At 41.5% G+C, this 24,920-nt stretch overlaps 1 protein-coding gene across 1 annotated transcript in view; it reads right to left on the bottom strand.

The window, feature by feature from the left end:
- Window positions 1-24,920, bottom strand: part of LOC129860655 (synaptotagmin-6-like) — an 83,558-nt gene that overhangs the window by 35,215 nt on the left and 23,423 nt on the right. The gene's annotated exons all lie outside the window — the stretch shown is intronic.

The raw sequence follows: 24,920 nt of genomic DNA, 5'->3' as shown, positions 1-24,920 counted from the left end.
TAGTATAGTATAGTATAGTTGCCCACGCAAATCCTAGATTCTCCACGTACACAATATATGCCATTTAGCAGACACTTTTATCCAAAGCGACGTATAGTAATACGTGCATACATTTTATGTATGGGGGATCCTGGGAATCAAACCCTCTACCGTGGCATTACAAGCACCTTGCTCTACCAACTACGTTACAAAGGACCCCAACAATTTTGTGAGATTTACGCACGATTGATAAATGAGGCCCCTGGTCCTATCAGGCAATTAGTCTGCCTGCTGACCAGGAGCCTCTATCTCTGACAAACAGCTTTTGGTGTGCCAGCCAGGCCCTCTTAACCGGCTGCCAGGATTCTCCAGCTCCTCTCCAGGGGCCTCATTAATCAACTATGTGTACATTTCTCACTAAATTCTGGCATATGTGGAGATTATAGGATTTGCGTGAGCAACAAATTATTGCAATTTATTAAACTGTCGCGTGCAACATATACACATGTTTTCATTGATAAATCAGAGCCTTACTATTTTTATGTGGTCATGAACGAGCGTTACAACCTCACTTGGAAAATGCCCACCTTCTATGGTAGCAAAAACGCCCTCATTTGCTGTATGATTTGGAGAATTTGGAATTGGGCCGTGACAAAAAAATGCATGCCTCCTATAGCGAGTGCCAAACACTGGCAGCGTATTCTGCAATATTGATTGACTATTCAAACCACTTAAAAGTAAATGCTACAGCCCACACGTCTATGTAAAACATGAATTGTTGTTAAATATTTTGTTTATCAGTAGATGATTGTGTTTCTCCTGCCTTGGTATGTGCTCTGAGACTAAATACGTTACGCTCCAATCACACAGAAATATAATAGCTTCACCCATCTTTGAAAAAAGTTTACAAAAATGTCATGATCTCCATTAATTTAATAAGGGTGGCTAAAATGACTGCCAAACACACACGATCAGGGACACTGATTTAAAGAACTCCAGTACATCAATACTGTCACAACTTCTGCCAAAGTCGGTCCCTCTCCTTGTTCGGGCGGTGTTCCGCGGTCGACATCACCGACCTTCTAGCCATCGCAGATCCACTTTTCATTTTCCATTGGTTTTGTCTTGTCTTCCATCACACCTGGTTCCAATTCCATCAATTACATGTTGTGTATTTAACCCTCTGATCCCCCCCCATGTCCTTGTCCGAAATTGTTTGTTGTCAGTGCTTGTGCACGGTATGTTCTGGTGTGCATCGGATTATGTACCCATTTATTTCATTGTTCTGTATCGGGTGGGTTTTGATGATTAAACTGAGCCGTTGGAAACACAGTTTTGCTCTCCTGCGTCTGACTTCTCTGCCGCTAGTATGCACCCCTGAAAAATACATCACAGTACACCTCACCACAACCCAGTGAGTTACTGTGAGGCAGGATGTCTCATAATCCTTTCCTTTTTTTGTACGATTTTTTTAAACAATCAACTACATCACACCTGCCCAGACCCACATGCTCACACCCCCCCCCCCATCCCCCCATCTCCAAGCCATCATCACATTTCCTTTTCGTTATCCCATTCCGTTTCCTCCACACAGACTATTTTGTTCATCAATACATTATTTGGTTTCTATAACCAGGTCTCCATCCAACCTTTCTAAGCGAGTGAAGTACATGTTGGATAAAACATTTAAATGACAGGCCAGATATTGATGTAATAACCATCATATCGAATTAAATGACATGTTGTGTGTTCCTCACACCACGACTCGGGAAACCATGCAGTTTATTAGGCTACAGATGAAATTAGTGATGAATTTCACATGGTGGTGAAAGTGCAAGGTGATACGCTTGATGCTCCTTTCCAATAAATATCAAGGGTCTTATTCTGGTGACGTGATCATCGATTCCCACACTGTATTTGCGAGCTGTTGGCTAGAGCGCATGTGCCTATACCAGAGCGGGCACACTCGCTATATAACTCGAAATATTTCATGTGAGAAAACCATCAGTGAAGTTCAAAACGTGACGGATACCCATTTAACTTGTATTTATCAAGTGTTTTGTTTGTGCACTACGTCGTCACATGCAGCCTTTATCCGCAACAAGTCAATTTGAACATTTCTCTGGTGGGAAAATGTCCTGCCTTGGTATAGGCTCTGAGATTAAATTAATTAATTGCTTAATAAACTCAGTGTGTGGAAGTACCTACTTTCAATATACATTAATTTACTCAAGTGTTTCCATTATTGTGGCAGTTACTTTTATTAGGCTACATGCTGTTATGCGATCTTCTTACCAATGGCAAATGCATCTGTTTTATCATTAGGCCTATGTTTTAATGTTTGTATTATCCTAGCATTATTAGAATTCCTGTGGATCAAACACTTCCATTTCCCCCCAAAATAATAATATTTGCAATACAATTGATCAACCACTAAAAGTTGTGTGTACGTGTGGTTTTAAAAGTGCGTAGAAATACGCACACTTTCCCGTCAAGTTAAAAAAGTATAACTACCAACCTTTGCGTGAAAACTGGTGCACCTTTGATGAATGAGGCCCCAGCTCTCTCTCACAGGTTCACACAGAGAGGAAGGCACTGAAGTCATTCCATGGATGAATGTTTTGTATTTAAAAGATACAAGCTTGTTTACAGTGCAATGTTTCCCTTACACCTTACTCAGCTCAGTCTCCAGCTACCAGATAAGCCTGACCTTGGACAATCCTTCCTGCCAGCACTAGGCTACTTTTTTATTCCATATTCCTATTTCTTTTCTCTCCACTGCTGAAAGCAACCACCCTACTCTTCCCATCTCCAGCTAGCAGAGAACACTCCATACCTGCCCAGCTCAGACCTTGGACCATCCACTCAGCCTCTCTGGAAGCACTAGGCCAAGCCCTTACAAGCCTTAACGCCTGACCAGCACTTGCAGTCTGTTGACTTTCCCCCTGCCGTCTCCCCTGCCTGCCTCCTGGCTCTCTGCTTCCTGTCTTGCCTACAGCCTTCAGCCCTGCCCTGTGCTCAACCCTGTCACCGAGTGGACTGCCCTAAATACACTTCCCTATGTATTTATTTGGACAGTGAAGCTGAAACTTTTAATTAGGCTCTATACACCAGCATTTTGGATTTGAGATCAAACGTTTCAAATAAGGCGACAGTACAGAATGTCACTTTTTATTTTAGGGTATTTTCATGCATATCTGTTTTAATGTTTAGAAATGACAGCTCTTCATATATCTAGTCCTAAGTATTTGGACAAATTCTCTTATGTGGATTAACAACGTTGTCTCAGGGCAATTCATATTATTCTGTAGTTAAATCTGTGACTCTCCATTTAGTATGATATGTTACGTTACATTAGGTTACTTAATGAATGGAATAGCGGTTGTACAATATCATATGAATGTCTACTAGTATCATTTTAAATTGAGAACATACACTGAGTGTACAAAACATTAAGAACACGTTCCATGATATAGACTGACAAGGTGAATCCAGGTGAAAGCTATGATCCCTTATTGATGTCAACTGTTAAATCCACTTCAATCAGTGTAGATGAAGGGGAGGAGAAAGGATAAAGGCCTTTGAACAAGGAATGGTAGTAGGTGCCAGGAAAACCGGTTTGAGTGTATCAAGAAATTCAACGTGGTTGGGTTTTTCATGCTCAACAGTTTCCCATGTGTATCAAGAATGGTCCACCTCCCAAAGGACTTCCAGTCAACTTGACCCAACGGTGGGAAGCATTGGATTCAACATGGGCCAGCATCCTTGCGGAACGCTTTCGACACCTTGTAGAGTTCATGCCCCAACGAATTGAGGCTGTTCTGAGGACAAAAGGGGGTGCAGGTCAATATTAGGAAGGTGACCCTAATATTTTGTACACTCAGTATGTCTTTCTCTGAGACCAGGTTGCTTGTTGCGTGGTAACAACAAAGGACAATTACGGTGAGAATTTACGTTGATGGTAAAGTGAACTAACAAACAAAGGTTAGGATAATTTACGTTAAAGGTTAGGAGAACTTAAATGACAAAGGTTCTGTGAATTTACAGTACGTAGAAGCTTAGATTAATTGGGTTAAATTTAAAATAAGGGTTAAGGGAGGGGTTAGCTAAAATGCTACAGTTGTTCCCCATTCGACTTGAACATGCATCCTTTGGATTGCTAGACGGTCGCGGATTATGCCCACCCATCCTCCCCGACAATCCTCCCTTCTTTAATTTCTATTAGAAGATATTATTCGTCTTGGAGGTGCTCAGAAATATGTGGAATATGTTTCGTATGGCTCTGAGGCCAGTCTCGTATTAAAGTAGTCAAAAGTGTAGTATTTGGTCCCATATTCCTAGCACGCAAACTTGCTGGATGCATTTGCAGTTTGTTTTAGCTGTGTTTCAGATGATGTTGCGCCCAATAGAAATTAATGGTGTATTATATGTATTATAATACATGTCAGCAGCATACCACCCTGCATACCACTGCTGGCTTGCTTCTGAAGCTAAGCAGGGTTGGTCCTGGTCAGTCCCTGGATGGGAGACCAGATGCTGCTGGAAGTGGTGTTGGAGGGCCAGTAGGAGGCACTCTTTCCTCTGGTCTAAAAAAAAATATCCCAATGCCCCAGGGCAGTGATTGGGGACACTGCCCTGTGTAGGGTGCCGTCTTTCGGATGGGACGTTAAACGGGTGTCCTGACTCTCTGAGGTCATTAAAGATCCCATGGCACTTATCGTAAGAGTAGGGGTGTTAACCCCGGTGTCCTGGCTAAATTCCCAATCTGGCCCTCAAACCATCATGGTCACCTAATAATCCCCAGTTTACAATTGGCTCATTCATCCCCCTCCTCTCCCCTGTAACTATTCCCCAGGTCGTTGCTGCAAATGAGAACGTGTTCTCAGTCAACTTACCTGGTAAAATAACGGTAAAATAAAAATAAAATGTATAGGGCGGCAGGTATATTATAGCAGTTAGAACGTTGGGACAGCTGGTTCGATTCCCCGAGCCGACAAGGGGAAAAATGTGTCGATGTGTCCTTGAGCAAGGCACATAACTCTAATTGCTCCTGTAAATAAGTCTCGATAAGAGTGTCTGCTAAATTACATAAAATGTGTACATGTAAATTCCACGCCCTGCTTTCAGGAAGACAATAAACTGACAATGATAACCCTCTGGTCATGTCTACTTCATATTAAATTCATAATGCCTTTTATTCAGATGCGCAAATATGTTGTTTTTGAAATAATTATGTGTATTATAAATAATAGGCTATCTTGTGCATTTTCAGTGTACAAATGGAAAGAAAATGAGGGGGCCTGTGCCAATCGGCATGCCAACCCTGCTTTTATTCCTTACTTTTATCTCCAAGGCCCAGTTTCATAAAAGTTATCTGATCGGATTTCGGCAATCAGATAGGATTAAAAGCATAGAAATAGAATGAATAAAATGGGCGTCTCCATTCAAGTCAATGATGCCATGTTCTAGTCATTCTATTTCTATGCATTTTATCAATTGCTTAAATCCTATGTGAGGAAATGTCAACTCCTTACACACTCTGCATAACTTCAACATATGAGAAGATCATAACTGATTATACAGTATTGGAGTATCATGACTTAGCCTCGTTGAAACCCAGCCCCTCATGTTAACTTCTTATGGCTGCAAGGGCAGTATTGAGTAGCTTGGATGAAAGGTGCCCAGAGTAAACAGCCTGCTCCTCAGTCCCAGTTAATAATATATGCATATTATTATTAGTATTGGATAGAAAACACTCTGAAGTTTCTAAAACTATTTGAATTATGTCTGTGAGTATAACAGGACTCATATGGCAGGCAAAAACCTGAGAAAAAAATCCAAACAGGAAGTGGAAATTCTGAGGCTGGTCGATCTTAATCTCATCGCCTATTCAATTCCTTGTAATATATGGATCTGTTTGCACTTCCTACGCCTTCAACTAGATGTCATTAGTCGGTAGAACGTTGAATGAAGTTTATACTGTGTTGTGGGGCCGGATGAGAGGGGAATGAGTCATTGGTCTGGCAGATTGCCAGTTCCTGGTCACGCGCATTCCTCATGATATCGCCTTGCGTTCCATAACTTCTACAGACAGAAGGAATGCTCCGGTTGGAACGTTATTGGATATATATGATAACAACATCCTGAAGATTGATTATCTACTTAGTTTGACCAGTTTATTCGACTTGTAATATCACTTTTTTAAGTTTTCGTCCGACGTTGGCCTGCATCTGCGCGAGCGTTTGGACACGTGTACTACACATGCAAGCAAAAGTAGCTACTTGGACATAAGTAATGGACATTATCGAACAAAACAACGATTTATTGTGGAACTAGGATTCCTGGGAGTGCATTCTGATAAAGATCATCAAAGGTAAGGGAATATTTATCATGTAATTTCTGGTTTCTGTTGACTCCAAAATGGCGGCTAATTTGGCTATTGTTCTGAGCTCCGTCTCAGATTATTGCATGCTTTGCTTTTTCCGTAAAGTTTTTTTGAAATCTGACACAGCGGTTGCATTAAGGAGAGATATATCTATAATTCCATGTGTATAACTTGTATTATCATCCACATTTTTGATGAGTATTTCTGTTGAAACGATGTGGCTATGCAAAATCACTTGATGTTTTTGGAACTAGTGAATGTAACGCGCCAATGTAAACTCCGATCTTTTTATATTAATATGAACTTCATCAAACAAAACATACATGTATTGTGTAACATGAAGTCCTATGAGTGTCATCTGATGAAGATCATCAAAGGTTAGTGATACATTTTATCTCTATTTCTGCTTTTTGTGACTGCTATCTTTCGCTGGAAAAATGGCTGTGCTTATTGTGGTTTGGTGTAACCTAACATAATCGTTTGTAGTGCTTTTGCTGAAAAGCATATTTGAAATCGGACACTTTGGTGGGATTAACAACAAGATTACCTTTAAAATGGTATAAGACACATGTATGTCTAAGGAATTTTAATTATGAGATTTCTGTTTTTTGAATTTGGCGCCCTGCACTTTCACTGGCTGTTGTCATATCATCCCGTTACCGGGATTGCAGCCATAAGAAGTTTTAACCACTCACTCACTCACTCACTCATGGCACTCCATTTAGCATGATATGTTACTTTATGTTAGGCTACATTACATTGACTAGACTTAGTAAATGTAAATCCGGGACACTCAAATTAGTATGATACTGTATGTTACGTTTGGTATGGACAGTAGGTTACTTAAGGCAAAAACAAAAGGAGGGTGATTGGTCAGGTTGGATGGATGGGTGGGCATACAATGCAAACGTCTAGCAACCCAAAGGTTTCATGTTCAAATCTCATCACAGAAAACTTTAGCTAAACCGTAACTACTTACTACTTTTTAGCTACTTTGCAACTACTTAGTATGTTAACTAACCCTTCCGCTAACCTTAACCTTAAAACCCTTTAACCTTTTAACCTAACTCCTAACATTAACCTTAATCCTAACCTTAAACCCTAACCTAATGTAGCATATCAAACTAAAGCAGTTGAACGTAATATATCATCCTAAACGTGTCAAATGTGACCACTATAACATTGGTTGGACAATGTAATGTAATCTAAAGTAAAGTAGCATATCATACTAAATGGAGTGGCACACATTTTAGCAAAACATAAAAGCCTTTGTTCTGAGACCAGGTTGCAGCAGCCCAGCCCAACGCTGTGCCATGCCACTTCATAGGTTTTAATTTCCAAAGGTATCACAATAAAACTGTCAGGTCTCATTCGAGCTGCTATAAAAATTGATTAAGCCCATTTTCCATCTAAATAGATATCAGAAAAAAAGTCTTAATTCCCACAAAATGCTTTATTGCCCAAAAAACAAGCCATTTCTCAGCAATGAATAATCACTAACTACCAGTTGTCACATATAAAGATTGTGCTGGTACATAGAGTGGAAAGGCAGATGGGTTCTTATTGCCTTTGATTGGGTATGAAAAGATATGTGGATGAATATAATAAAAATGGAGATAAGTCTTGCTTCCTATTAGTAGGTTATTAAAACCTCTTGAAGCTAGGGGCAGAATTTTTATGTTTGGAAAAATAACGTTCCCAATGTAAGCTGCTTATTTCTCAGGTCCAGATACTAGAATATGCATATAATTGACAGAGTAGGATAGAAAACACTCTAAAGTTTCCAAAACTGTCAAAACATTGTCTGTGAGTATAACAGAACTGATTTTGCAGGCGAAAACCTGAGGAAATCCAACCCGGAAGTGACTCTTATTTTGAAAAATCACTGTTCCATTGCCTGCCTTTCGTCCATTTAAATGGATATCAACCAGATTCCTTTTCCAATGGCGTGTGTGAACAGTATTTAGACATAGTTTCAAGCTTTTATTCTGAAAAATGTGCAAGATTTATCAAAAGGCTTCAGTGGATAGACGGATGTCCTGACATTAGTTCATGCGCTCGACACTGGTTGCTCGACATTTTCTTTCTCTCCAGTGTTGAAATATTATCGATTATTGATGTTAAAAACAACCTGAGGATTGATTATTAAAAACTTTTGAAATGTTTCTACAAACTTTACGGATACTTTTTGGAATTTTTATCAAGCCTTGATGACCTGCCTAAGGCTGTGGAATACTGAACATAACGCGCCAAACAAATTGAGTTTTTTTTTTCTAAAAATAATCTTTATCGAACAAAAGGAACATTTATTGTGTAACTGGGAGTCTCGTGAGTGCAAACATCCGAAGATCATCATGACCAATATACAGTACATTGCTGCTAGGTGTTCTTAATGTTTTGTCTAGTGATCGATAAACTCACACAAACGCTTGGATTGCTTTCGCTGTAAAGCATATTTTCAAAATCTGACACGACAGGTGGATTAACAACAAGCTAAGCTGTGTTTTGCTATATTGCACTTGTGATTTCATGAATATAAATATTTTTAGCAATTTCTTTTGAATTTGGCGCTCTGCAATTCAGCGGTTGTTTACGAAAATGATCCCGCTAAAGGGATCCGTGCGTCAAGAAAATAATTAACACATCTTGATTGTTTATTAAAGCGCTAAGCTAAATTAACATTTAAGACGACTGTTACGGATCCCTCCGGAACATTCATTACGCACACCTGGTCCCTATTCCCAGTGATTAGTAATTGTATAAGTGTGCCCTTGGTTTACCGGTGTTCTGTTGATTATTGTTACAATGTCCGTTGGTGCGTGTTGCGTGTTGCGTGTGCTGCGTGTTTTGGCTTTCGTGCCATTGTGGATTCAGCAGATGATTACGGGTCTCATCCCGTGAGTTAATCACTGTGCGCGTGTGTTATTTATTTGAAGTACTCCTCGCTCTTTTGTTTTGGTATTCTACCTTGTATTTTGTTACATGTTTGTTTGGTCTTCGTTCCCGTGCCTTTACACGGCACGCCGTAATTTGGGACTAATAAAAAAAACTATTACGCATTCTTGCACCTGTCTCCCGAATCTCTTCATACGTGACAGAATAATGGACCATTAAGGGAGACAGCGGGAATAGCCATCCGAAGACGCTGCGACTGGTCCGTCCAGCGCAGCTGCAACTGGGTCATCCGACATCGCCACAAGGAGTCCTTACGAAGACGTAACTTTAGCAGCTACAACTGGCCCGTCAGATGCCGCCACAACCAGTCCATCCTACTCCACTGCTACTGGCCCTTCCGACAACTACGCAACTTCGGCAGCTGCATCGGGTCCTGATCGACTGCGTTCCTGTGATCATCCCCGAGGCCGGTGTCATTGCACTGCTGGTGCAGCGTGTTGGGGTACAGCCACGAATCCCTCCGGAACTTTCATTACGCACACCTGTCCCCTATTCCCAGTGATTAGTACTAGTATAAGTGTGCCCTTTCAACCCTGTGTTTTGTTTAGTGTCTGTTTGGTCTTTGTCCCAATGCTTTTACACGGCACGCGGTAATTTTGGTATAATAAAAAAAACATTGCGCATTCCTGCACCTGTCTCCCGACCCTTTATGCCAGCGTGACAAGGACCCCGAAGTCGCACAGGCACAACACTGATAAAGGGACATCCTCACAGGGGGATGTTGCAAATGACAGCATGAGGATGCATTAAGAGGAGAGCATGTGGTGCACTAGACTTGTTCAAATGCTCTCAGTATAGTGTTGCGATGATTGACACCACTTCAATCAACGGCTGTGGGCGAGGCTACTCAAAGTTCAGGTCATGGGCTTTCTGCTTCCTCTCACTATCTCTTTAGGTTTCAACCTCCCACACCACATATAGGTCCACTGCAGAGTTTAAAATGAGACGAGTAGTCTACTTATTCATTTTGATCAAGAGTGTTTCATGTTCATTCTAAATGTATTTAACAGGACCAGTCATGGTCAGTTTGGGATTCTGACGCTTGACAACCTTCATGTTCCTCCTTCACAGCTTACATCCATTTTTCAGTCCATTGAAACCCTGTGTTGAAAAACACACAACGTCTTTGAATAAGCCATTCCCTAGTCAGTAGCCACTACTCCAAACTGCTGTTAAATATTGTTTTCTATGACGGTGTAAAAGGGTTGGTTATGTTTCCACTTCCCACTGCAGAAATATGTTTTCACTGTTTATGTATTCCAAATGGTTGGTTCAATAACTGTACTGTCATTGGCTACGCTTGCAGATAGAGGGAGATTGCGAATGCCAATTCTTCCCAGTCTGAAATACTATATTCTGTTTACAACGTGTACACTATGTACATTTCCTGATGTATATGTGTATGGTACTCGTTAGATATTGGGGGCTTCCTGTGATGTGCTTTTGTGTTATTATTATTATATGTTATTGCTGTATGAACAAGTTAGCTAGCATGCTCTAAATGTAATGGTCTCTAAATGTATTTAGCTCCCTGCTAATACAGAGTTACAGATTCATGCAATCGAGCCATCAACAAAATCGAGCTTTGCACATCTAATGTGCTGTCACTATCTATTATGAGGTACTTACACATGTTGTAAATTTTGTCATTGATTATTGCAAATCCCAGTCTGAAAATTCTATGCAAGCGGTTAATGTTATCTACAGCCATCAACAACATCAAGCATTGCACATCTAATGTGCTGGGACCAACTGGGGCCACTGGCAGGCATTCCTTTCTTTATTACACAACGCAAGAGAGTAAACGATGACATCTGTTACAATGGCCTTGATGTAATCTGACCTTGGTCTTCTGCCATGAAACACAACTTCCAGCCAGCATACGGAGATGATGTTGATGCATCATCATTATGAGTCTCTGAACCAATGAGAGGCCACAGCGGCCGGAGTCAGAGGGCAACGTCATCATGATGCATTAAAGGTGAAAATGAACTAGAGGAATGGCTACCATCACCATCTAGCCTTTCATCATGTATCATCCAGAAGGGCATGTTTGACAGCGTCAGCGCTGCATCCACAGATTGTATCTCCAAAAGGCCATTGGAAACTGTGGAAAACCGTACCACAAGCATCTCACACATTACTCAGTGACGTTTATTGCTCCATTGTGCATCACTAGTCACACATTGAGCTGCCTCACTGGGGCCTTTTACAGGCAACCCTTGGCAAGTGACATTTTAACAAGAAGTTGTAAAATGTGCAGCATGAAGAAAAAAGACCATCCACCCCTCTGTTTTCTTCCTCAGAAAAAGGAGAGAAAGACCCCTGCGGTCATTCTAATCAACCACAATCATGTCACGGCTGCTGCCTGCCTGCACACACGACGCCAGCCTCTTGACCGCCTCGTACGCCACCAGGGTCCTGTCTTTGGCAGGACTCAAAGGAAAACTGATAAGGCAGGAAAGGATTTATTTAGTTTAGGCTCCCTCCTACTGCTGTACTCCGCTGAGAACAGAGTGACGGGCAGCCTGGAACAGCAACGTAGGAACAGGTGAAGGTACGTGGGGCACCCAGAGATAAAACAGTCTTATCTCTATGGGGGACCAATGCCTACCACAGAGATGCAATCATCATTCTTCACTGAATGCCCAGCCATCCACAAACAATCTAAAGCAATTTGAGGTTGGCAGAAAAAGTCTTTATAGACACAATCCACTGCCAACAAGAGATCCTATCCCTATAAATACCAATGCAATTCATATCAGTTTTTATTTTGAACCAACATTTTTATTTAAAATAATTATTTCAATGATTTTACTGAGTTACAGTTCATGTAAGGAATCAATATATTGAAATAGATAAATTAGGCCCTGGTCTGGATTTCACATGACTGGCCAGGGGCGCAGGGGAGGGCATAGGCCCACCCACTTGGGAGCAAGGCCCACCCACTGGGGAGCCAGGCCCAGCCAATCAGAACTAGCTTTTCCCCACAAAAGGGCTTTATTAAAGACAGAAATCATTTTCAGTTTCATCAGCTGTCTAGGTGGCTGGTCTCAGACGATCCCGCTGGTGAAGAAGCCGGATGTGGAGGTCCTGAGCTGGCATGGTTGCACGTGGTCTGCGGTTGTGAGGACGGTTGGATGTATTGCCATATTCTATAAAATTACGTTGGAGGCAGCTTATGGTAGAGAAATGTAAATGAAATTATCTGGCAACAGCTCTGGTGGACATTCCTGCAGTCAGCATACCAATAGCACGCACCCTCAAAACGTGAGACATCTGCGGCATTGTGTTGTTGGACAAAACTGCATATTTTAGAGTGGCATTTTATTGTCCCCAGCACAAGGTGTACCTGTGCAATGATCATGCTGTTTAATCAGCTTCTTGATATGCCACACCTCTAAGGTGGATGGAATATATTGGCAATGGAGAAATGCTCACTAATAGGGATGTAAACAAATGTGTGCACAAAATTTGAAAAAAAAATAAGCTTTTTGTGCATATCGAACATTTCTGGGATCTTTTACAGTTGAAGTTGGAAGTTTACATACACCTTAGCCAAATAAATTTAAACTCAGTTTTTCACAATTCCTGACATTTAATCCTAGTAAAAATTCCCTGTTTTAGGTTAGTTAGGATCACCACTTTATTTTAAGAATGTGAAATGTCAGAATAATGGTAGAAGGAAGGATTTATTTCAGCTTTTATTTATTTCATTACAGTCCCAGTGGGTCAGAAGTTAGCATACACTCAATACGTTTTTGGTAGCATTGCCTTTAAATTGTTTAACTTGGGTCAAACGGTTTGGGTAGCACTCCACAAGCTTCCCACAATAAGTTGGGTGAATTTTGGCCCATTCCTCCGGACAGAGCTGGTGTAACTGAGTCAGATTTGTAGGCCTCCTTGCTCGCACATGCTTTTTAAGTTCTGCCCACAAATTTTCTATAAGATTGAGGTCAGGGCTTTGTGATGGCCACTCCAATACCTTGACTTTGTTGTCCTTGTTGACTTTGTTGTCCCATTTTGCCACCACTTTGTGAGTATGCTTGGGGTCATTGTCCATTTGGAAGACCCATTTGTGACCAAGCTTTAACTTCCTGACTGATGTCTTGAGATGTTGCTTCAATATATCCACATAATTTTCCTCCCTCATGATGCCATCTATTTTGTGATGAGCACCAGTCCCTCCTGCAGTAAAGCACCCCCACAGCATGATGCTGCCACCCCCATGCTTCACGTTTGGGATGGTGTTCTTTGGCTTGCAAGCCTCCCCCTTTTTCCTCCAAACATAACGATGGTCTTTATGGCCAAACAGTTTTATTTTTTGTTTCATCAGACCAGAGGACATTTCTCCAAAAAGTACGATCTTTGTCCCCATGTGCAGTTGCAAACCGTAGTCTGGCTTTTTTTTTATGGCGGTTTTGGAGCAGTGGCTTCTTCCTTGCTGAGCGGCCTTTCAGGTTATGTCGATATTGGGCGCGTTTTACTGTGGATATAGATACTTTGTACCTGTTTCCTCCAGCATCCTTTGCTGTTGTTCTGGGTTTGATTTGCACCTTTCGCACTAAACTATGTTCATCTCTAGGAGACAGAAGGCGTCTCCTTCCTGAGCGGTATGACGGCTGCGTGGTCCAATGGTGTTTATACTTGCATACTATTGTTTGTACAGATTAACGTGGTACCTTCAGGCGTTTGGAAATTTCTTCCAAGAATGAACCAGACTTGTGGAGGTCTACAATTTTCTTTCTGAGGTCTTGGCTGATTTCTTTTGATTTTCCCATGATGTTAAGTAAAGAGGCACTGATTTTGAAGGTAGGCTTTGAAATACATCCACAGGTACACCTCCAATTGACTCAAATTATGTCAATTGGCCTATCAGAAGCTTCTAAAGCCAAGACATAATTTTCTGGAATTTTCCAAGCTGTTTAAAGGCACAGTCAACTTACTGTATGTAAACTTCTGACCCACCGGAATTGTGATACAGTGAATTATAAGTGAAATAGCCTGTCTGTAAACAATTGTTGGAAAAATTACTTGTGTCATGCACAAAGTAGATATTCTAACCGACTTGCCAAAACTATAGTTTGTTAAGAAGAAATTTGTGGAGTGGTTGAAAAACGAGTTTTAATGACTTCAACCTAACCTATTTTTGTTCAGTATAGTTATAAGTACTGTACCCCACTAACATCTATATCCTAATACACAGTGAACTACATAATGATGTTCTGTCCGATCCATGTTGTACATGTGCTAGCTACAGATGAAAGCAAGCAAAGGACACCCTGGTCCGTCTCTCACATTAGCTTGGCAGCAGACCGGGAGCGTTAATCAATGTGACAGAGCCCTGATCCGTCTGCTGAGGCTTGATAATGAAACCCATGCACGGCTCATGTGTCCACAGAGAACATGGGTTAACTACCAGATGGGAGGAAACAAAAGCAGACACCTGTGTCTAACCTGACTCTCTGCTGTACATTTCCTGCTATGCAGCTAAACATGTGCCCCTGCTACAGTACTATTGTACAGGACCATTGACTACGTAGTTATGGATGCACAAGAGATACATTAGAAAACACAAGAGATATTGACTCTGCAGTTACTGTATATAGATCAAAATACAGTAAATACAAGAGATATACAAAAGTTACATAGATACAAGAGACAGAAAATAAGTCAGATTTTGGCAAATTTACCCTAGGTTGAAGCTAAGGTGTGAAAAAAGATGCGGCCAAAACCTGTGGCAGTAGAAAATCATTCTTATCAAATATTTACACAGTGCTTCATAAATGAAACAGAAGAGAAATAGACACTATTAGAAAGAGAAAGTCAGACTTGCTTCACAGCCGAGAAGACACTGATTTGTCACTGGTTAGATTGAAATAGTGGCAAAACATAATCAACAAATAAGAAGAGAGCAGTCTGTCCCCGCTTGAAAGGATCAGAGGATAGCCCCCTCTTTGAAGAGGCAAACACACATACATGCACACACACGCACACACACACACACACACACACACACACACACACACACACACACACACACACACACACACACACACACACACTGTGCCACATGCATACACAATTTAATTATGCAGCAATAATGAACTTGAGCCAATCAGCAAACAAAAGCCAGAGGTTTACCGTCCATCCGCTTACATCGAAGACCAAAGCATCACACAGACAAGACAGGGCTAGGCTCTCTCTCTCTCCACTCATCCCCCAAAAACTGACAACCTGTTTCTCACACAGCCATACCATCAGAGAAAACCACCTGGAGAAATCAAAGATCAAAAGAAAGAAAGAGCTCAAAGCAAAGGATTTTCACCAACTCATCCAATATAAAGTGACAGCTTGCATGGTACTCACCGGTGACTGGCTCTCTCACTATGTTTCCCTGTTCCCTCTCTCTTTCACTCTCTCTTCTTTACTCACTCAGTCCCTCTCTCTCTCTCACTCTCTCTCTCTCTCTCCTCTCGATCCCCTCCCTCGCTAGCTCCTAGACAGAATGAGCTTCCACTGCACTCAGGAACCCCGTTTCTATGGCACTGCGAGGCGAGAGCAAGCCAGTCAGCAGGATATTGTACCGTAGAAAATGTCTAGGGGCAGATCCCCCCTCACTCAGTCCAGAGCAGTTATAGTCACTCGCTTCACAAATAGCCTAATTCCTGTTGTGATCAACCCCCCCCCCCCCCCCCCCCCCCCCAAGCCACTTCAGTTTGCTTTCACATAGTGGTGTGTACAGGTGTACAATCTTAATTTGACCAGTTACCCACAGCAGGAAAATAACCATACAGCAACTGGATTTATTTAGTGGTTTATAATTAACCCTCTGAAGTCCAAGCCCTGTCTAAACCAGGGATTTCCAGTCTCTCTTAGCCAAGAGAGACTGGCATGCAGAGTATTATATCAGACCTCTGATTAGAATTAAGAGCAAAAGGTGCCGCTCTGTTCTGGGTCAGCTGCAGCTTAACTAGGTCTTTCCTTGCAGCACTGGACCACACGACTGGACAATAATCAAAATTAGACAAAACCAGAGCCTGCGGAACTTGCTTTTTGTAGTGTAGTGTCAAAAAAGCAGAGCATCTTTATTATGGCTAGACCTCTCCCCATCTTTGCAACCATTGAATCTATATGTTTTGACCATGACAGTTCATACTCTAAGGTAATGCCTTGTAATTTAATCTCCTCAACTTGTTCAACAGCCACACCATTCATTACCAGATTCAGCTGAGGTTTAGCACTTAAGGAATGATTTGTACCAAATACAATGCTCTTAGTTTTAGAGATGTTCAAGACCAGTTTATTACTGGCCACACATTCCAAAACAGATTGCAACTCTTTGTTACGGGTTTCAGTGAATTCATTAGCTGTGGTTGCTGATGCGTATATGGTTGAATCATCAGCATACATGGACACGCATGCTTTGTTTAATGCCAGTGGCAGGTCATTGGTAAAAATAGAAAAGAGTAGAGGGCCTAGAGAGCTGCCCTGTGGTACACCACACTTCACATGTTTGACATTAGAGATGCTTGTATTAAAGAAAACCATTTGAGTTCTAAGATAGATAGCTCTGAATCCACGATATGGCAGAGGTTGAAAAGCCATAGCACTTAAGTTTTTTCAACAACAGGTTATGGTCAATAATATCAAAGGCTGCACTGAAATCTAACAGTACAGCTCCCACAATCTTCTTATTATCAATTTCTGTCAACCAATCATCAGTCACGTGTGTCAGTGCAGTACATGTTGAGTGCCCTTCTCTATAAGCATGCGGAAAGTCTGTTGTTAATTTGTTTACAGAGAAATAGCATTGTATTTGGTCAAACACAATTTTTTCCAAGTTTGCTAAGTGCTGGCAGCAAGCTTATAGGTCTGCTGTTAGAACCAGTAAAGGCCGCTTTACCACTCTTGGGCAGCGGAATTACTTCAGCTTCGCTCCAGGCCTGTGGACAAAGACTTTCCTCTAGGTTCAGATTAATATAGGTGCCTATTGGCAAACTCTAAGAGCATTGTCATGTGCCTTCGGGTTCTTGGTCACCTCCCTGACCAAGGCCCTTCTCCCCAGATTGCTCAGTTTGACCGGGCATCCAGCTCTAGGAAGAGTATTGGTGGTTCCAAACTTCTTCCATACAAGAATGATGGAGGCCACTGTGTTCTTGGGAACCTTCAGTGCTGCAACTCATGTCCAATGAATTGAATTTTCCACAGGTGGACTCCAATCAAGTTATAGAAACATCTCAAGGATGATCAATAGAAACAGGATGCACCTGAGCTCAATTTCAAGTCTCATAGCAAAGGGTCTGAATAATTATGTAAATAAGGTATTTCTGCTTTTATTTGTAATACATTTGCAAATATTATGGTTTATTGTGTGTAGATTGATGAGGATGTTCTTTCATTGAATCCATTTTAGAATAAGGCTGTAACGGGCCTCCCGAGTGGCCCAGCAGTCTAAGGCACTGCAGACCCTGGTTCGATCCCAGGCTGTGCCACAACCGCCCGTGACCCGGAGTCCCATAGGGCAGCACACAATTGGCCCAGCGTCGTCCAGGTTAGGGGAGGGTTTGGCCGGGGGGCTTTCCATGGGTCACCGCGCTCTAGCAACTCCTTTGTGGGGGCCTGTGCGCCTGCAGACTGACTGAGTTGAACTGTGTTTTCTCCGACACATCGGTGCAGCTGGCTTCCGGGTAAAGCGGGCGGGTGTTAAGGAGTGCGGCTTGGCGTGTCATGTTTCGAAGGACGCATGACTTGACCTTCGCCTCTCCTGAGCCTGTTGGGGAGTTGCAGCGATGAGACAAGATCGTAATTTAGGAGAAAAAGGGGGATAGAATACAAGAAAAAAATAATAAGACTGTAACGTAACAAAATGTGGAAAATGTCAAGGGTTCAGAATAATTTTCCGAATGTACTGTCGAATAAACTGGTAGCAGCGACCTTCAGACGAGTCTCGTGAAGCTTGTGGGCATCCTATAGGCTTGTGGGCGTGTTCATAATAGTTTGCAGGCCAAACCGTTCGGAAACTACAGACTTTTTCTGAGAAGACCGATTTTCGGGATGTCACATGGGTTGACAAACATCGCCATAGCGGTGAAAAAAACCCTGATGTCTCTAATTTTAAAGAAATTGATTTTGATAGTGATTTTTTTATTGTGTTAATTAGATTTACGCAGAGGTGTGGAAATTGTATGCCAAGGGTTTTACAGGGCTTTTTTGTAGGGTTTGATACATTTTTTGTTAGGCTAAATCAAATCGAACATTTTAAATTGGAAATTACAAACTTTAGAAGCCTTGTTAACCTTGAATACAGTACAATTAGCATGTCCTGCTATGCAGGTAAATTATCTGCGACAACAGAGTGATGAAATGAAGTGTGCAACTGTATGTGTGTGGAGAATATATGTGGATTTGTAAATTGTGGGTGACAAAACATAACATAACATACTTTGTAAATAGTACTCTGTATGTTGTGCACAGAATATATGCGTAACAAAAGGAGGAGGAAGACACACAGAAGTTTAGACGGAATGAATATCAATAAAGGAGACGTTCTCTTATGAATATAAAACATATTTTTGAATAGATGCCCAGATAACAGATTCTCCAAAGGTTTGTTTTATTTTATCGATTGAATACGTTTGAGAAACATTTTGCCACAGTCTGCAGCTATAGCTCTGTCTGAGATTAGAAGATATTGCAGCACAGAGAGCGAGAGAGCGAGAGAGAGATAGCAATACCTCCTAACCTCCCCCTCTGACGAGCTTAGCACCAGTCTTTGGTGTAGTGGTGCCTGAAGAAGTGGGTATACTCTAATTTTGCCAAACATTTCCCCAACGGCCCGCCCGGCAAAGGAAATGTGCCCCTTGTGAAGAATTAAATGAGAAACAGTGACATACACGCTGAATGATCTAAAAGGATAAATCCCATATTGGTCTTTCACAGTCAGGCCAACCCAAGCTGTACTTTGCAGTAAGCGAATAGTAGGCCTACTATTGAAACAGATAAATGAGGCTGTTAACTGAGTCAAAAATTCCCAGGTATCAGAGGCTTTCGCTCTGAAAGTCACACTTTTTTTTTACAGTAAAAAAAATTATCATGATATCATTCTGCCAGGCACAGCTAGTTAACATTTAAATGAGAAGGTCTTTGGGAAAGGCTTTCCATCTACAAGGAGATGGTAAGGCCTGTAATGAGCATCGCTATAGTTTTCCTGTTTCTTAATTGTTTGAAACCTGAACATTTTACTTGATATTATGAGGCATGTCTTACATTGCTTCAAAGTAGCCTATAGACAAAATCCCACCATAGAAATGTAGACGCAATTATTTTATTAAGACTTCCTCAGATGCATTAAACTTCTTTTCACTGTCTAGCAGCCAACGGCATGATCCTAGTCACATTAGAAACTGTAAAGGTGTGCGTAACTGGCTGCAGGGAAGTCAGGCGCAGGAGAGCAGAAATGGGTAGCAAACGGAGCCCTTTATTGAGGCGAACAGAACACGGTACTAAGAAAACTAAACACACACGGGTTACAATAACCCGGCGCAAACCAGCCTGGAGTACGCATACATTTACATATAACAATTCCGCACACAGACATGGGGGGAAACAGAGGGTTATATGCAAGACGAATAATGAGAGAATGCAAACCAGGTGTGCGGGAAAACAAGACAAAACAAATGGAAAATTAAAGGTGGATCGGCGATGGCTAGAAGACCGGTGACGTCGACCGCCGAACGCCACCCGAACAAGGAGAGGGACCGACCTCGGCGGAAGTCGTGACAGATACCCATGATAGTTGTTGAATCTTTAGATCTACCCTCTTTCTAAATTCCTAATGGATATTTCCATCTCTGTCCATGAAACCGCTTGCATGTTTGGTGCACATTTATGCTTGGACCTACCACCACGTGCACATTGCTGCACTTAAAATGTGAACAACTACAGTTCATGAAAGTCTTAACATAAACATTCTGATCTGTTCCATCAGCCTTATTAATTGATACGGTGTATACCTCCACTACACTACTTAGGATACGCATCCTGGGGATTAAGAAGGGAGTATACGCAATGCCCACTGTAGATGTATACCCTTCACTACACCACTGGCATCAGTTTAGCCTTGAGCAGCCTTGATGCAGTCGACTCTGCACAGAGAGAAACACCCTTACCAGCAGCCAGCAGCTACACTGAAAGCAGCCTGGAATCAATTGAATACCCAACTACACACTGGAAAATACACAGATTTATCAGATCTAAAGATGCATTATTTCATGGTACGGTGGCAGGTGCTCAAACTGGGACCATTAGAAGAGGGTTTTGTACTGCAGGAGCAGATATGAGGAACATCCCTTAGCTGCTTACATTAACTGCTAGCATTGCAGTGGAGTCTCCCTGTGGAGACTTATGAGTTAAAGTTTAGATTAAAAAGAACCTAGTGTCATATACGATACGCCAAATACAACTACTATTGCATGGCCTGCTTGGAGGAGTCTCTGCCGTACACACACACACACACACACACACACACACACACACACACACACACACACACACACACACACACACACACACACACACACACACACACACACACACACACACACACACACACACACACACCCACTATACATTACTACAGGGTAATAACCATTATGGTGAACATTACTCAGTGGTGTCAGAGCCGAGATTAGAACCACTGCAAGTTTAATTTACCATCTTGGGTCTGCTGTACAGTATGTCCACCAACACCAATGCCTAGTACACTGATTAATACACAAGATTACATTATCAACATTGCCAACTCTTAAAAGCAGTGGCTACTGGAGACACCGGCCTTGGCATTTTGAAGGATGCTTCACAACAAATAAATGTTGTTCTACTAGATGTAAAAACGGACATTGTCCTTGCCTTTCTACTTGCCTTTCCTTGCCTTTCTGCAGCACCAAACATGTTTAAAATGTAATGAAAATGCACCTCTAATGGAAAATAGACAGGTCAATTCACAGAGCATCTGAGAAATATGTTATACTGTATTACATTTATATGGAATCAAATGTGCTATTTATTGTATTACATAAACTATTCATGACAGAGAAGTCCAAAAGGGCAGGGACCTTATGACAGTGAGCTGACAACAGCTGGACTGACACTTGACAGGGCAGTAAAGGCACAACTGTGCATTTGAAGTGATAGGTCAATGACAAAGCTGAGTCAAAGCCTCAACCCTCAGTCCAAAAATAGAATATTCTAGAATATTGTAGGTTTAGTACACTCTTAGAAAAAAAGGTTCTATATAGAACCAAAAAGGGTTCTATCGCTTGCTTCATATATGGCACTTTATAAGGTTCTATATACAGGTAAATGACAGAATAAAGGAAACACTTGAGTAAATAAGGGATACAAAGTCTTTTGGAAGCAGGTTAATTAAAAGCACTTAACATCCCACCATGCTTAGTGTATAAAAATGTCCACTTTGAAAGAGGAGTCTGAAATGAGCATAGGTTTAAAATAATTTAGAATAATAAAAAAATCACCATAAAAATCCATCAGTTTAAACTAGAGATGTCCAGTTTTGCATTGAATGCATTTCAATCCACCACATTCGCCTATGTCACATTTCCCCATCTGTGGTGAGAGGTGGCAGAGCTAGAGCAGTGTTTGTCGGACCCTGAAAATCGGTCTTCTCACAAAATCGTCTGTAGCGTCCAAACATTTTGGCCTAGAAAATATTATGGAAAGATGAGACTCTCACGAACACAATGGTGTTCTCCATTTTGCTTTAAGACCTCCACAAGTGTCAGGAGACTCGTCTGAACTTCTGTCTTCTGAACTTCCAACTTCTATCTGTAGCGTCCAAACTAATATGACCCCTCTGAGCAAAGGTGAGACTTTCACAAACACGTACATGTTGGTTGTTTTGCTCTAGGACGCCTCACAAGACTCGTCCGAAGGTACAAGTTAAAAAAGTGAATGGAAGTATATATGGAGACTGTTTAATGGCAAAAATATGGGGTTAAATAAATATAAACATGACCTTTCTTATATCGCTCAGATATAGGAGAGACATTTTAGGACAAACTTCCTTTTGAAATGTATTTGGGACTATCTGTTGTTCCATGTCGTGAATATGTTATTCAATGCGTCTGTCGTTTGTATGGGCTAATAGCAGTAAGGCCAAATAAAATGTTTCATCAAAAAATAAATTGATACTTCAAGGGGTCTTAAAATTCAAAATCAAATAGTAAAATGACCCTTGGTATGACCTTCTTAAAACAATTCCATATTGCTTAATAGAACCCCCCGGCTTAGACAGGGCTTTGACTCTTATGGGTTAAAGGGTATGTGTTTGTGTGTGTCTCAGTCACCAGATCTCAACCGAATTGAACACTTATGGGAGATTCTGGAGCGATGCCTGAGAAAACGTTTTCCACCACCCTCAACAAATCATCAAATTATGGAATTTCTCTTGGAAGAATGGTGTCGCTTCCCTCCAATAGAGTTCCAGGCACATTGAAGCTGTTCTGGCTTGTGGTGGCCCAACGCCCTATTAAGACACTTTATGTTGGCGTTGCCTTTATTTTGGCAGTTACCTGTAGAACCCTCGTAGGCTATATAGAATCCTTTACCGAAAATGGTTCTTACATTTTGACCATAGGTATACAGCCAAAGGGTTCTATATAGACTACAAAAGGGTTTAATATTGAACCCTTTACAGTGTCATATACCGTATGAAGCAAATTCACTGGCTGAATACAATCCATGACTAAACTTGACGACATTACCATCCTATTAACAATGTCTCACTTAGTGGCAGGTATTATAATTCATTCTCCAAGCGTACTTCCTATCAACTTGAAATGACTCATAGGGACAGTTACGTATCCCTGCCTTGTAGAGGGGGTGTGCCATGTGCTAGTGGTGTGCTTCCTGATTCATGATCTGCCCCTGTGCATGGATTTAATTGCCTCTTTCATTGTGTCTGTAGCAAGAGATTCAACATAGTACCTGTCAGTTGATCATGGAGGAAGCATGGGGCCTGCCAATCCAAGTAGAGGGAAGGCGCTCTGCCCTGAATACATAGTAGAACTACGGGCACATCTCCGGGTCAGGCCTCACTAAGCATATAGCTCCACACCATTCATCTTTCTACTGAACCATACATCAACAGCCTCTGTCATCTTAGGCATGAACGGCTTGTGGATCACTCTGTACCTGAAACCCCACCACAGGAATCTAAAGAACAGAGGTTCAAAGGGAAAGCTCAGCCCAGGGTTGAGATGTGTCCTTCTTGGAACTGCTCTCTGAGAATACGAATCGAAATCAAAATCGAATTCCACTCAGTTATTCAAAGACGCCTTTCGAGAGATTTAATATAGCCTCCTTCAAAATCCTTCCGATCTGTTGACAAAGCCAGACCAGTGTGTTAACTTGGGAGAGGACAGAAGAAGGTACAGGGCAGACCCAAGTAAAAAACGGACTGAGGGCTGAGGCGGTGCAGAGATTAGCGAAAGAAGGACATGATAAGAGGGAGTTCAGACACAATGGAGGATGGGGGTGGCTTTAATGTCTACAGTCCTTTCCTTTCAGGGGATTTAGAGCTACAGTATCTAACCAATGCTTATCTCTAAACAGTGTTTGGAACAAACTGTGACTTTCAGAAACACTACCAATTGACAATAGACGGGGGGGGGGGGGGGTCTATTCATTCCAAATGTAATCAGTGAAAGCTGTAATGGCCCTGTGATATATATCACACCAGCCAATATTGTAGTACGAGCAAACAAATCTGCAATTAATTCAGTGTTGCTCACAGTTGAAAGTAATCTGTGATATGAATTACCAGGGAAACCACTGAAGCGGACAGTGTAGATTATATGTGACATTGTGACTACAGCAGTGCTGCGGTCCCTGACATTAACATGACTCATCTTCTCTACCAAGGGGCTTTATTCATAGAAAGCGAGAGAGAAAAAAGACCAATACAAGGATATTCTACCTTGTTGCAGTGTTTGTTTATTTCAATGCATGTGAGCCCTGTTTGATAAAAACATCCTGTCTAAATAAATAGGACTACAATATTTTGGGGATATATTAGTGCAGAGCAGTTGTCGTTAAAAGATTTAAGCAGTAGATCAATACATTTCAATTGTTCAATTTGCCGTGTCTTAATTGACCATGAAACCAACAAAAAAATGGGATACAATGGAACAACATAAATACATTGTCATCCCATGTCTTTATTGACCATGAAACCAGACAACAGCAAAAAACTGGATAAGCTAAATATATGTGGAAAATAGGTCAATGGAACTCAACCAAAACAATGGAAATGCCATGGAAACACGTGGGGGAATGATGCCGTGGTGAAAGATCACAAATCTCCTCATTGCCCCACAGGCAAAATTAGCTTACATTTAGGCTGTTGTTTATATGTGTATTTCACACTATGTTGAGGTTAAAATCAGAGTATAATGCTGTATGGATGTCCAACACATGTTCATGACATCGTCACCAATCAACTGCATTACAGTTTAAAAAGACCTTGACTACCGCCACAGATTTCTCTATGCTAGCTATGCTACCAGTTTATACAAATGGG

This window comes from Salvelinus fontinalis, chromosome 8, assembly GCF_029448725.1.
Source record: "Salvelinus fontinalis isolate EN_2023a chromosome 8, ASM2944872v1, whole genome shotgun sequence".
Classification (NCBI taxonomy): Eukaryota; Metazoa; Chordata; class Actinopteri; order Salmoniformes; family Salmonidae; genus Salvelinus; species Salvelinus fontinalis.
The sequence above is the reverse complement of the archived record's forward strand: the minus strand, read 5'-3'. Positions and strand labels throughout refer to the sequence as shown.